This window comes from Poecilia mexicana, unplaced genomic scaffold, assembly GCF_051168715.1.
Source record: "Poecilia mexicana isolate PSO_F unplaced genomic scaffold, ASM5116871v1 scaffold_2, whole genome shotgun sequence".
Taxonomy (NCBI): domain Eukaryota; kingdom Metazoa; phylum Chordata; class Actinopteri; order Cyprinodontiformes; family Poeciliidae; genus Poecilia; species Poecilia mexicana.
The window spans coordinates 20,822,979-20,836,769 of record NW_028263371.1 but is presented as its reverse complement, the minus strand read 5'-3'; the positions used below and the strand labels follow the sequence as shown (position 1 = coordinate 20,836,769).

The following is a 13,791-nucleotide window of genomic DNA, read 5'->3' as shown; positions in this document are numbered from 1 at the left end:
GCCCTGCTGGGGTTGGGGGTTGGGGTTTGGGTTTGGGTTGGGGGGGGTAATGCCATAAACAGCCACAGCTTTTCCTCCCATCAGCGGATCAGGAGATGGTTCTGGACCAGCTGGATCTGTGACCCGGCTCAGATTATCAAACCCACCAGTTTGATACTGGTACATCAGAAACCATTCACAACAACCTCCACCAAGTCTACCATGCATGGTGGCCATATTGGATCCAGGAGATATGGAAATCTCTCCATTAATGAATTTATTGAAGAGAATTCTGTAAGAATTTTGGATGAATTTGTACTTTGAAAAAGCATAAATCAGTGATTCTTGAGAATAGGGTTTTAATTTTCCCATATTTTTTTTTTGTTATTTCTCAACTTTATGTATGCAAATATGACAAATAATGTTTAGGAAATGTAAAGATGCTAAGGTACAGGTTCCCAGTTGCAAGATTTTTTTTTTTAAAAATTACATTTTTAATCGACCTGACCTAGAACGTTGTCATCACCATCTGACAAAAATAAATAAAAAATAATTTTAATGACTCCATTAGTGATATTTTTACTCATTTTACAGACAAATGCTTCTCAAGAAACAAAAGAAATATTATTTAAAACCAAAAACCAGCAAAAAGTCCATCTGACGGAGTTCACACAGAACTGAAGGTGGTGACAAACTAGTGAATAAAATGAAAAACTTGATACATGTGAAGTAATGCAATTCATGCAAAATACATTAAAATGAATTAATTGCACATTTAAGTGAGATTTGACAACAATTTCACTGAAAGAGTCAGAAAAACTCTGACGGAGTTGACATCTGACGGAGTTGACAAAAAGCCAAACTACCTCAATTTATAGGATGTTATTCTGAAGGAGGCCATATTGTAGCTCATCAGGTCCATTAAATCTTTACAGTTTACCAAAATTAAGCTTTTATTTCACAAAATTTCATCAAAGTTTTGTAAATTGTCAGTTATGGAGTTGACACATCATGGTTGTGACAAACAACTTAGGAATAAAACAGAAGAAAAAACTAAAGAATAACTTAAGCTAACCGGAGCTAACTAGCCCTCCTAGCAAAGGAAGAGAAAAGACAACGTCATGGGGTCCTCAGAAGTTCTGGTGCCCCCCAATAATGCCTGATTTGTTTTACATTCTTTTCATTTCTGACGATGTTGACAAAAACTAGGGACAAATTTCAATGGAGTTGGAAAATATATAAAAATGATTTTTAATTCAATTTATTGATATCTCTATAATTATTTATATGACTACTTATACTTAATTGTCACAATATATAATTTTAGTATTTCTTTAATTATTTTAAACTATTATATTGTGTTGAGTTCTGCTCCTGGACAAGGGTTTTTACAGGCATCATCCACCAACTACAGTTGTGCTCACATGACCCAGGTTAGTTGAGTCAGATATTTGAAAAAAATATATATTTTGTGTATATTTTATTCAAATTTTGTGCTTTATCCATAGGACCTGTTTTGTCCCTATTCTCAAGAATCACTGAAATGTGTCAAAAACACGTTTAACAGACATAAATTCGTAAATATTGGTCTGTATATCCATCTCTGTCGTGAATCCGCCATCACTTGGTTTATGAAGAACCGCTCTGCTGAGGAAATGAAGACGAAATGCTTCTGGTGCCAGTGAAGCTGGACTGTAAGCCCAGAACCTGTCTGTCAGGACGTTGCCATGACGACGTCCTGAGTGGGAAACTGGCCGGGTGTCCGCTGCCGACCCATCTGCAGCCTCTGAACCTCAGCGGTAACGTAGCAACAGGTTACGTCATTTTCCAGCCTGAAACTGATCCGGCTGCTTCTGCTCCCAGGAGGAGAACGGGTCGGTACCAGGCCCGTTACGCAACACAGCAGCTCTGTGGGAACCAGCCGGATCTGGCAGGGTGAAGCTGAGGTAATGTTCCGGTTCCGTCCTAACAGCAGTCTGTCCGGGTTTCTGTGGGGTGCTCTTACTTTACCAAACATTTGGACTTTGGTGGTTCCTCCTTCAGAACCAGGTGGTTCTGTTCAGTGGAGGCAGATCTAGAACCTCTCTGGTTCTGGTACCATCTCTCATCCGCCTCTGTCCTGCTCAGTCACCGTAAAGTTCTGGTGGAGGCTGAGCGGAACCAGCTGGTCTGGTGTCGGGTTCTTCCTGGTTGATTTTTGGTAAATTCTGTTCATGTGGAGATTACAGGAGCATCATCCGGGTACTAACGGAAACTCGAAGGAAAATAAACACATGTTGGCTGTTCACTTCAAACCAACTCCAGTCCGTTTGCCTTTGAGTCCGGTCCGGTTGGAGGTGTGTGATAGGTATTTTTCTGAACCTACATAAAAGAACCACAGACAACGTATATGAATTTTATGGCCAAACTTTTGCAAAAGGAGAAGACTCAGCAAACTGCTCCTCCGAGCCGTTCACTGAGCGTTCTGCCCTCTCTCTGCTAGAGCCTTTTATTTGGGAAAACAAAAGTCAGAAAAGATAAACAACAAAACAGATGGCAAGCTCTATCTAACACACAGGTCATCAAGCTCTTTCCCTTGAGAGCGATTTCTTCCAAGGGTGGAGGGAACAATCAGTTCTCAGGAACACAGATATTCAACACAGCAATCAAAAAGTCTTAGCACAGCACGCCACTACTGATTAATATTAGACTGAATAATAATCTAAAGTAATAATAAAAATGACAACACAATAAAATCCCCAACAGTGTGAATGTGTAATCAGACCAAAAAGTGAACTCTGACCCAGCGGACTATAGCACAGGGCATTCTGGGTAAATACAACCAAAACAAACATGCTAGCCTAGCGCTAGCGGGAGAAATTCCTCATGGTCTTTAGCCAAAGACAAAAAACTGCTGACGCCTCCATTCTTGTTTCCATTTGGTGAAGAAAGAATAATGTACATTGCATTTATTCTGGCGTTAGGTAAATGTGTCTTGAAAGAGAATAACACTTAAATAAAAGTCCAACAAGGATATTCATTTAGAATTAAAAATAACACACCCTGAATTACCATGATAGATATAATGTGTGTCATTAATGAAAGGGAAAAAACTCAACCCAGACTTTAAGTTTAGGGTCTGGTTCACAGAGTATGAAGTTAAATTTGTTTCCCAATTATTCAATAAAAAAAAAAAACTAACCTCAGTTAAGTAAAATATAATTGTAATCAAAACTTTTGGAATTGTAATGATTCATTTAAAAACAAGTTGTTTAAAATACTTTTTTTAAATTAAATAACTCATTTTTACCAAACACAAACTTTTATTTGCACACATCAGAAATCTTTTGTTGTGATTTTAGACCCTCCCCACGAGATCATGTGAGAATCACAAGCAAAACTTTGAGTCACAAACAAAACTTAGAATAGCAAGAAAAGATTTATGACATGCGCAAATAAGTTTATTTTGCAAAAAAAGAAAGTTAACTTCATGAGTCAAAACTGTGATTTAAAAAAAAAAATTAAGCAAAACTCAGTAGGCTTTTCTCATGGTGACATGCATTAACAATTTAATTTTTGCTTTTGTTTTTTTTTCTGCAGTTCCACGTTAAAGTTTGATGCAGCTCTGCTTTCCTGAATGGACCATCTTCATCTCCACTGCAGCAAACAGGCAGCTCTGTTTTATAGATTACAGTCACTAAAAGGTTAGGTTGCATTGTGCCCTTGTTTATATTTTTAATAGTGTAATTCTGTAAAGACAAAATATGTCTGGTAGTCCAGCTCTGATTTACATGTCTTGCTAAATTGCGGGTTTGAATATTGCAATACTTTCCTATAACAAAATAGACCTGCAGAAAGAAATGACTCATAAAATATCTTGCTCGCACAGAAATGTAGTGAGCATTTTACTTACACACACACACACAGTATGGTTTATAGACTTCGCGGGGTCCGAAAGTAGAATGGTGAGTTGCGGGGCCCACCCTTTCTAGACGTCCTAGATCTATGAAAAAAATCAGGCAAGTCCCAAAAAAAATCTTAATAATAAAAATCACCTTCAATAAACCCAATTTGAAACTTTATTTTACACGTCAGTTTTATGGCCCCTTGTGGGGCCCGTTTCTAACATTTATGCTTTGCGGGGTCCACCTTACACACATTTCTAACATTTATGCTTTGTGGGGTCCACGTTACACACATTTCTAACATTTATGCTTTGCGGGGCCCACCTTTACACACAAGTTTTTTAGCCCATTATGAGGCTTGCTTTTAATATTCAAACCTTAAGAGGCCCAGCTTTACACACATACTTTTTTGGACACTTATGGGGCTTGCTTTTAACATTTAACTCTTGTTAGGTCTGCCTTTAAGATTTCCTAGCCTTAACTTTCAGCAGAGCTCATTATCTTTAAATTTGGATTCATCAAATGTATCCCATACCCTAATTAAACCCAAACATGCATTTGTGTGGGGGAAAAAAACCCTCACATTTGGTTAGTGTTACTGATACTTTCATCTAAGTAAAGAAACTAGCTGTACATTAAAATATGCATTTTAAGTAAGTCTGTCTTAATTCACATTCTGGCCCATTTTCCCTGGCAACAGTCTTTACATGCTTCCAGTTTTCAGTCATACTGATTTTAATATTTCAGTATAAAATTTCAATTCTCTATTTTAGCTAAGTATAAAGTACATAGGATTTTCTGGGAATCATTAACTTATGGAGTCAAAATTTTAAACTGACACATTACAAATGTAGGCAATGAATAAAGAAACTTTAATTTCAGGAACACATATTTTATTTCAACATTTTAACACAAAATGTGCCATTTAAACATCTGCCCATCTTCCTCATTTATCAATGAACTGAAATATTATTTGTATATGTGGGAGTAGAAGAGATCACTTCGATGACTTCTGGCATCAGTCCATCTGAAATTATGATTTTGAAGTACAGAAAAGAACAAGTTAAAGTCATCTCATATTTAAATAACTTAAACATGGTGGTATTTAATAAATAAATAATAATCAATATAAAAAGGAGTACTGACCAATACAGTTTTACAAGTTCATCTTCTTTTGGCCAAGCTTTCCAGACTTCCAATAGGCAAGTAAGCACAAGAGAAGCTTCTTGCATCTGGTCTTCTGAAATACTGGTTTTAGGTACAGAAAGAAAATTTTTAAGTTGCAATAACCTACAGTGAAATTACCTTAACACTTTATATACAGCTGTCAGGTCGTAAAATACATTCACCGGCCACTTCATTATGTACACCTGTCCAACTGCTCATTAGTGGAAATGTTGAATCAGCCAATCAGATGGCAGCAACTCATTGCCTTTAGCATCAAAATGGGGAAGAAAAGTGATTTAAGTGACTTTGAACACGGCATGGTTGCCACAGGCTGGTCAGAATTTGGCGACAACATGAATGCGTGGATACATCCTGACTGTGTCCAGCCCCAACTCCAGACGAGTTTAACAGGGGGGGAATCAGCCTATTTTTTTTTGGGGGGGGGCGATGAATCGTACCAACAAAAACAAAAATCATAGCAATTATATTACTCAAGTAAAAGAAAAAGGTACAGTGATGTGAAACTACTATAATAAGTACTTTTTCCCCAAAAAAAGGTTACTCAAGAGCAGGGGTCACCAACTCCAGTCCTCAAGGCTACCATCCTGCAACTTTTAGATTCACCTCTGCTCCAAAATGTCTGAATTCCCTCACCAGCATTCATTCCTCTCTGCAATAGGCTGGATCCAGGTGTATTTGAGCAGAGACACATCTAAAAGTTACAGGATGGTAGCCCTCGAGGACTGGAGTTGGTGACCCCTGCTCAAGAGAATGTAACAAGAACTATCCACTTTTGAATATAGATAACATCAGTAGCCTATACTACTTGTTAACAAGCTTAAGATGCTGTATTGTTATTAGCTAGTCATCTTGTAGCCAGTGGTGGAGCTAGACTTTTAAAGTTGGGGAGGTCAAGACTTCATGATGCCATCATGTCAATATGGACCAGACTTTCTGAGAAATGTTTCCAGAAAGACTACCTGTGGCCTCCCCACAGGTAGTCTGGGGGGTTAATTCTAACTCAAGGAAATAATGTACAGGAATGACCTGGTGCTGTTGCATGTCAATTACTGGGGGTACCAATCAGATGTCAGGGGGGTCTCTGGCCCCCCTGAGCCCTTCTGGCTCCACCACTGCTTTTAGCTAACATTACCTGCAATCAACACCTTTGCTCAACTCAGTCGGTTAGTTTTGGGGAAAAAAAACTGTGCAAAGTTCTTTGCATTTTGCTAGTTTGCTGTCATGATTGTAACACACACCTGCGCAGCAGCAGCAGGTCTCTGTCGCTGCCATGTAAACCCAGTGCGAGTGTTGTAGCACTCATGTTGCATTTAAAGGCAGCCCAGAAAAACAAGTTACGATGTGTTAACAACGGATTAAACTGTTTTAACTGCTGAAAAAAGTGACAGAGGACACAGATATGGACACAGTTTGCTGTATCAAACTGACATAGGAATAACAGAGTTGGCCATTCTAAGGTTAAAAACAAAAACAGCTCTCAGTCCAGGGGGGGCACGGCTGACTCTGTGGGTGGGCAATGCCCCCAATACCCGCCCATGCCACCAGGCCTGCTTGTGTCAATGGTTCAGCTGGTGGTGGTGATGTAATGGTGGGGGGATATTTACACTTTGCGCCCATAAGTACCAACTGAGCATTGTGTCAACCCCACAGTCTACCTGAGCGTTGTTGTTGACCATGTCCACCCCTTTATGCCCACAGTGTACCATATTCTGATGGCTACATCCAGCAGGATAACTTGCCATGTCATAAAGCCTGAATCATCTCAGACAGGTTTCTTTAACACGACAATGAGTTCACTAATGGGCTCCACAGTCACCAGATCTCAATCCAATAGAACATCTTAGGAATGTTGTGGAATGGGAGAGACGCATCATGGATGTGCAGCTAGGCCTGTCACGATAACAAATTTTGCTGAGCAATTAATTGTCTAAAAAAATGATTGCGATAAACGATAATATTGTTTCAAGACCTTCTGACACTGACTTAATGGAAATTACTAATAATGTATGTGATTTCCTGCCATAGATGCATACATTTTATTTTCAAAAGAACACATAACACTGGAACTGATAAACTAAATAAACAAAACAACCAAAAACAAAATTAAAATGGATTCTCAGTCTCCATTAACAAAAAACCTACTTGAATAAAAACTAAACAACATAAAGCCAAAGTGAAAATAAATACTGCATTCAACCAAAAGAGTGCAGATTATGAAGTCTGTATACTATATTGCCCTTCAGTTATTAGTAGATTTAAATAGAGAAGATGGGCACATCCAACTACCTAATGCAGTAGTTCATACTACACGATTTTTTTTGCCCCATTTTCCTCTTACGACAATCTTAGATCGTTGGCCGATCTAAGATTGTCGCTGGTGATTTCGTAACCGATCATCCTGTAATGTGTGGTGAGTTACAGTAAGTCGTCGTGGCCACTCCGATCTAAATCGGGGTTTTTCCCCGACTGGGAGCTTAACGCAGCCTGTTGAATGTGACAGGTAGCCAATCAGAAAGCGAGGATTCTCCTCCGTGCTTTCTGAGGGGAAATTACGAGGGGAATCCCAAACAGCTGACATGGCGCAACCCAAAGTCCAGCGGACATCGGAGATATGTGGAAACAAGATGAATGTTTATTCAATATTTTGTGCAAAGAATATAAAATAAGGAGAGGAGTTGAAGCCAAATTGCTACCGCAGTTGATAAACCCAGTAATTTTCAGCTGTTCTTCGTTAACGTGACATAAATAGGTTATAATGATTTTCATTCAGTCAGGACTTTACACTGAATCTAGCCACATGCGTCACAGGGAGATTGTAGTAAAACACTGATTAATGCCTGATTTTAAAATTAGTTAACTGGACTTGTAGCCATTATTTTGTGCCCATGTGGCTGGACACCACATGGCACGATCAAACCCGACTGAACCGTTATACCTAGGATTTCTGTTGGCTAATGTGTCTCTCAGGTTTTGAAAATGGGCCGACAACTCGTGTAGTGTGAGCTGGACATTACAGTAAGGACATGAGGAAGGGAGGGTCAGTGCAGAGCACCGGAGTTGAGCCTTTTTCATTCAGTGTCATCAATAGAAAGAAAAAAAGGCAGGAAGAGACAATAAAGCCGATAATTAAAATGAGGTCGATAGGTTTAATTTATCGTGCGATTAATTGATTTATCTTTTATAACGACAGGCCTATGTGCAGCCGACAAATCTGCAGCAACTTCATGATGCCATCATGTCAATATGGACCAGACTTTCTGAGAAATGTGTCCAGTACCTTGATGAATCAATACCACCAAGGATTAAGGCAGTTCTGAAGGCAAAAGGGGGTCTCAATCCGGTACTAGCAAGATGTACCTAATAAAGTGACCAGTGGTTCTCTAACTCACAAAAAAATTGCCATTTTTGCTTACCTGTTTTCTTTAAGTGAACATGTCACTGCCTTGTGAGGATAATATGCTGTCATCATCAGTCCCCTCAGGCATATCATCTATGTACATGAAAGAAAAAAATGTTTTCAAGTCAGAATTAAAATAACAGTAAAAAAAAATGGCAAAATTAACCATTGCTGAAATTCATATCTTAGGTCATCCTAGTTGACAGGAAATCAGGAGTAATACAGATCGACAAAGAATATTAGTGCTCTTCATAATGTATATGGCAAATGGACCTGTGTGAATGAGCCACTTGTCACAGAGCTGAACATGATCACATAATTAAGAATGTCAGCTGACAGTACTACTAAGAAATTGTATTTTCCTATAAATGTTTTCAGTAACATTTTATTTTATGTAACACAAACGAACACTTAACAGCCAATTAGTAGACTATATATTTGTGGACTATTGATTCTTAATTAGTTAATTATTGAATTAATTACTTATTGTGGTTCTAACAGCAAGGGGCCATAAAATTAAGAGTTTTATCAAAGCAGGCCACTACTTTAATTTAAAGTAAAAAAGTTAATTAAATTTAACAACTGATTTTAGCATGCTCCTCTTAATGTGTGGCTTAAAATAAGTAATTAATGCAGTTAAGTATTTCAGTTCCATTGGTAATACAGCAATACACCAGTATTAGTGGCAAAACAACAGCTTCCAACTATGCCTGAGAATATGTTCCCCATACTAGAAGTAAGGTTTTGCTAATAATTATTTGTAGTTTGGTTTTAATAATTCACACAGTTTGGAAAATATAAAGTCTGAAACTATGAGTTGGATTTCAACTTTATGAAAAAGACTGGTTAATTTAAAATAACAGCTAAAGTATCATTATTTACTCCAGATGGGGGTGAGGCCTATCCAGAAGGTAGGCAAAGGCTAAAGTTTTCAGTGCTTGTAACATAAGCAATGGGATAAAATCTACTATTGATAGCCTCAAAGTGTAAAGTTTATACAACATAAAACAACAAACAAGTGCCACATTTCCCAATCACCAATTAATAGCAGCTAGTTGATGAAATTGTGTTAAAAAGTGTTCAAATGTTACCATGTTTGCTACTTGGGAGTAGCTCTTCATTTAGCAACCGTCATTTCTGTCATCATAAGAGTTGCCTTACTAGGTTAGACAATTGAATGCTTTTAAGTAAACACTGGATGACTTAGATACATCTGTCTGGATATGTTCTGAAGAAAATATGCTGATCACCAAGATACTGCCATACTACAGTGACCCAGGTTATCAATGACTAGTATTAATATATTGTTGTTCAACAGGTGGCTGAAAATTGGGCCACGTTCAGTCTTTAACTAGAGAAAAGAGGAAAGGAAAGAATCCAGGTAGTCAGCTAGATTAAAAAAAGGAGGGATGTAGAATCAATGGTGAATGTCCTCCTAAGTATGAGGAAAAAACTGTAATAGGAGTAGATTTTTATAGACATGTGAAGGAAAGTTAGTTATTTTAATTATAGCAGTGGTCCCCAACCCCCCCAGTACCAAGTGGTCCCCAACTGGTACTGGGCCGCACAAGAAATAATTAAATATTTCCGTTTTATATATTATTTGAGTCTGGAGGATCTTTTATTTTGAAAATCCTTTAACCGGATTCTCTCGATTAAATGCGCGCCAACACTGAGCCCAAAAGCAGCAAAATGAGTAAGAAACAGATCAGATGTCTTTGGAAAGTTTCTTAGCAAAGGGGAAAATGCCCAGAGAAGAGACAGGAGGATGGATTTATCCCGGACAGGTAGGTGATTCCCACATTACAAGCCCGCTCTGCGTAACATGCAGCGACCGGCTGCTAATGAGGCAATGAAGCTTCAAGCTGCTTCGCCACGTTCAGACCAAGCAGGCTGTGGATGTAAGCAACACTTCAGGTGTCATTGTCTCTCATCACTCCCTGAGGGACGTCAGAGAAACAAGCTCAGGGCTCCTGTTAGTCATTATCGTGAGTTAAAAATTTCATGAAAGTAAAATGCTCGTTTTTATGGCGCATCTGTATCTTATTTTGAAGGGATATGTAAACGTTACCATAGCGACCAGAGTCGGAGAGCGTTTGGGCAGTGGTCGAGAGGAGATGAGTAGAGCTTGTGAGTCTTAAGTCTGGTTTAGACGGCAAGATTTAAGAATTGTCGGCCGATTCTCCAAACCTCACAAACCGATTCCAGTCACAAACATCCCGATTCCAGAGGATAATCCAGTAAAACCCCCAACATAGCGGGAGTTTAGAATAACCAAACACAGATGACGATGTAGAAACAATAGTGATAGTTTGTGGACTCATTTTAAGAGAAAAAAGACGTAACAAAAAGAAAAGGCGGTGGATAAAAGACGACGGAAGCAGCCGCTCTATTTGCTATGATTTGGAGGTGAATATGTTTTTTCATAGTTAACATTTTTAACTGAATAAACATAATAAACATATATAATAATGACCTTTACATATAATAAACATTTCCACATATCATCTCTGATATCCACCGACTCTCAGTTGCGCGTTATTTAGGATTCCCCTCTGTTCTGACGTCACCGCGCCTTCTGATTGGCTACCTGTCACATTCAGCAGGTTGTATTCTCGTTTCCAATCAGGGAAAACCCCACAGGCTGCGATAAAAGGGCAGCCTGTGGGCATATTCAGTATTTAGTGGGAACATTCACCACCACCCCCCAGCACCACCCTCCACCCCCGAGCCGCAACAAAATTTCCAAGTCTTGACCGGTCTGTGATAATAAAAAGGTTGGGGACCACTGAATTATAGGATGTAAATGGTTGCAACAACATATTTTAAAAAGAGGGAGAAACAAATTATCACAGACATCTAATAAATTAGAATATTGGGAAATGGTTCAATATTTTGTATCATTCGTTTCAGGAAGGTTAAAGTACTGTTACACAGAAGTAGTAATGCAATTTGTCTAATACACCTCAAAGATAATGTAGGTGTAAATAAAATTACATATTTAAAATAATACATACAAATGTTGTACAACAGTTATAACATGGCTTACACAATCACAATTCACTTTATTTTGGTAATATGTCAACATTAAATTGTCAACTTTTGTTGAGAAGTCTCACTTAAATGCTGATAGCACGTTTACACAGGACTTGGCAAAAGCTCTCACAGCCAAAAACTGATCCGACAACCACAGTGTTACTGTGCTTGCTGGGCCAGAAAACTGTCCCGATCTGAGCTTAAAACTCTAAGGTGTATTGTCAAGACAAAGCTGAGAAACAGCAGAACTAATAATGCAGATGACCTGGAAGTTGCTATAAAAATAACCTGGACTTCCATTACACATTAAAAAGATATTGTTTTTAAAATTGTTTTTGAAACACTGAATTTTGGGATTTTTACTATGTGTAAGCCATAATCATGAAATTGTAAAAAAAAGACATTGAAATATTTTATTGTATAATGATTATCTAATATCAGATAATCCATAAGAGAGAGGTCCAACCAGGTTCTGCATGAATAGAAATTGACAACCTGACATTAGGATTTAAAACAACCTTTTTGTTTGGTCTAATGTGATATTCTAATATTTTGAGAAACTAAAATTTGGCTCTTTTTTAACCCATAAGACATAATTGTCTAAATTACATTAAATAAAAGGTTGAAATATTCCACTCAATGTTCAGTAGTCATTTAACTTTTGAAATGACAAGCAATAAATATTGCACTTTCAAGCAATATTCAATGTTTTTAGATGAACCTATATACAGTGGTGTGAAAAAGTGTTTGCCCCCTTCCTCATTTCCTGTTTTTTTGCATGTTTGTCACATCAAACCAATTTAAACAATAGTCAAGGACAACACAAGTAAACACAAAATGCAATTTGTAAATGAAGGTGTTTATTATTAAAGGAGAAAATAAATCAAAACCATCATGGCCCTGTGTGAAAAAGTGATTGCCCCCCTCGTTAAAATATACAATAACTGTGGTTTTTAAACACCTGAGTTCAATTTCTCTAGCCACACCCAGGCCTGATTATTGCCACACCTATTTTCAATCAAGACATTACTTAAATAAGAGCTGCCTGACACAGTAAAGTCCACCAAAAGATCCTTAAAAGCTACACATCATACCGAGATCCAAAGAAATTCAGGAACAATTGAGAAAGACAGTAATTAAGATCTATCACTCTGGACAGGGTTATAAAGCCATTTCCAAAGCTTTGGGAATCCAGCGAACCACAGTGAGAGCCATTATCCACAAATGGTGAAGACATGGAACAGTGGTGAACCTTCCCAGGAGTGGCCGGCCACCCAAAATTACCCCAAGAGCGCAGCGACGACTCATCCAAGAGGTCACAAAAGACCCCACAACAACGTCCAAAGAACTGCAGGCCTCACTTGCCTCAGTTAAGGTCAGCGTTCATGCCTCCACCATCAGAAAAAGACTGGGCAAAAATGGCCTGCATGGCAGAGTTCCAAGAAGAAAACCACTGCTGAGCAAAAAGAACATTAAAGCTCGTCTCAATTTTTCCAAAACACATCTTGATGATCCCCAAGACTTTTGGGAAAACATTCTGTGGACTGATGAGACAAAAGTGGAACTCTTTGGAAGGTGTGTGTCCCATTACATCTGGCATAAAAGGAACACTGCATTTCAGAAAAAGAACATTATACCAACAGTAAAATATGGTGGTGGTAGTGTGATGGTCTGGGGCTGTTTTGCTGCGTCAAGACCTGGAAGACTTGCTGTGATGGATGGAACTATGAATTCTGCTCTCTACCAAAAGATCCTGGAGGAGAATGTCCGACCATCTGTTCGTGAACTCAAGCTGAAACGAACTTGGGTTCTGCAGCAGGACAATGATCCTAAACACACCAGCAAGTCCACCACTGAATGGCTGAAGGAAAACAAAATGAAGACTTTGGAGTGGCCTAGCCAAAGTCCTGACCTGAATCCTATTGAGATGTTGTGGTATGAACTTAAAAAGGCCGTTCATGCTCGAAAACCCTCTAATGTAACTGAATTAGAACAATTCTGCAAAGATGAGTGGGCCAACATTCCTCCAGAACGCTGTAAAAGACTCATTGCAAGTTATTGCAAACGCTTGGTTGCAGTTGTTGCTGCTAAGGGTGGCCTTAGGTTTAGGGGGCAATCACTTTTTCACACAGGGCCATGATGGTTTTGATTTATTTTCTCCTTTAATAATAAACACCTTCATTTACAAATTGCATTTTGTGTTTACTTGTGTTGTCCTTGACAATTGTTTAAATTGGTTTGATGTTCCGAAAGACTTAAGTGTGACAAATATGCAAAAAAAACAGGAAATGAGGAAGGGGGCAAACA

At 38.4% G+C, this 13,791-nt stretch overlaps 1 long non-coding RNA gene across 1 annotated transcript; it reads right to left on the bottom strand.

The window, feature by feature from the left end:
- Positions 1-4,734: 4,734 nt before the first annotated feature.
- On the bottom strand, positions 4,735-8,543 carry LOC148160576 (uncharacterized). The gene is made up of 3 exons (XR_015762355.1): positions 8,465-8,543; positions 5,010-5,111; positions 4,735-4,890 (listed from the first exon to the last, which is right to left on the bottom strand). It is a non-coding gene; the product is annotated as an uncharacterized LOC148160576 (long non-coding RNA).
- Between the last annotated feature and the right edge of the window lie 5,248 nt (positions 8,544-13,791).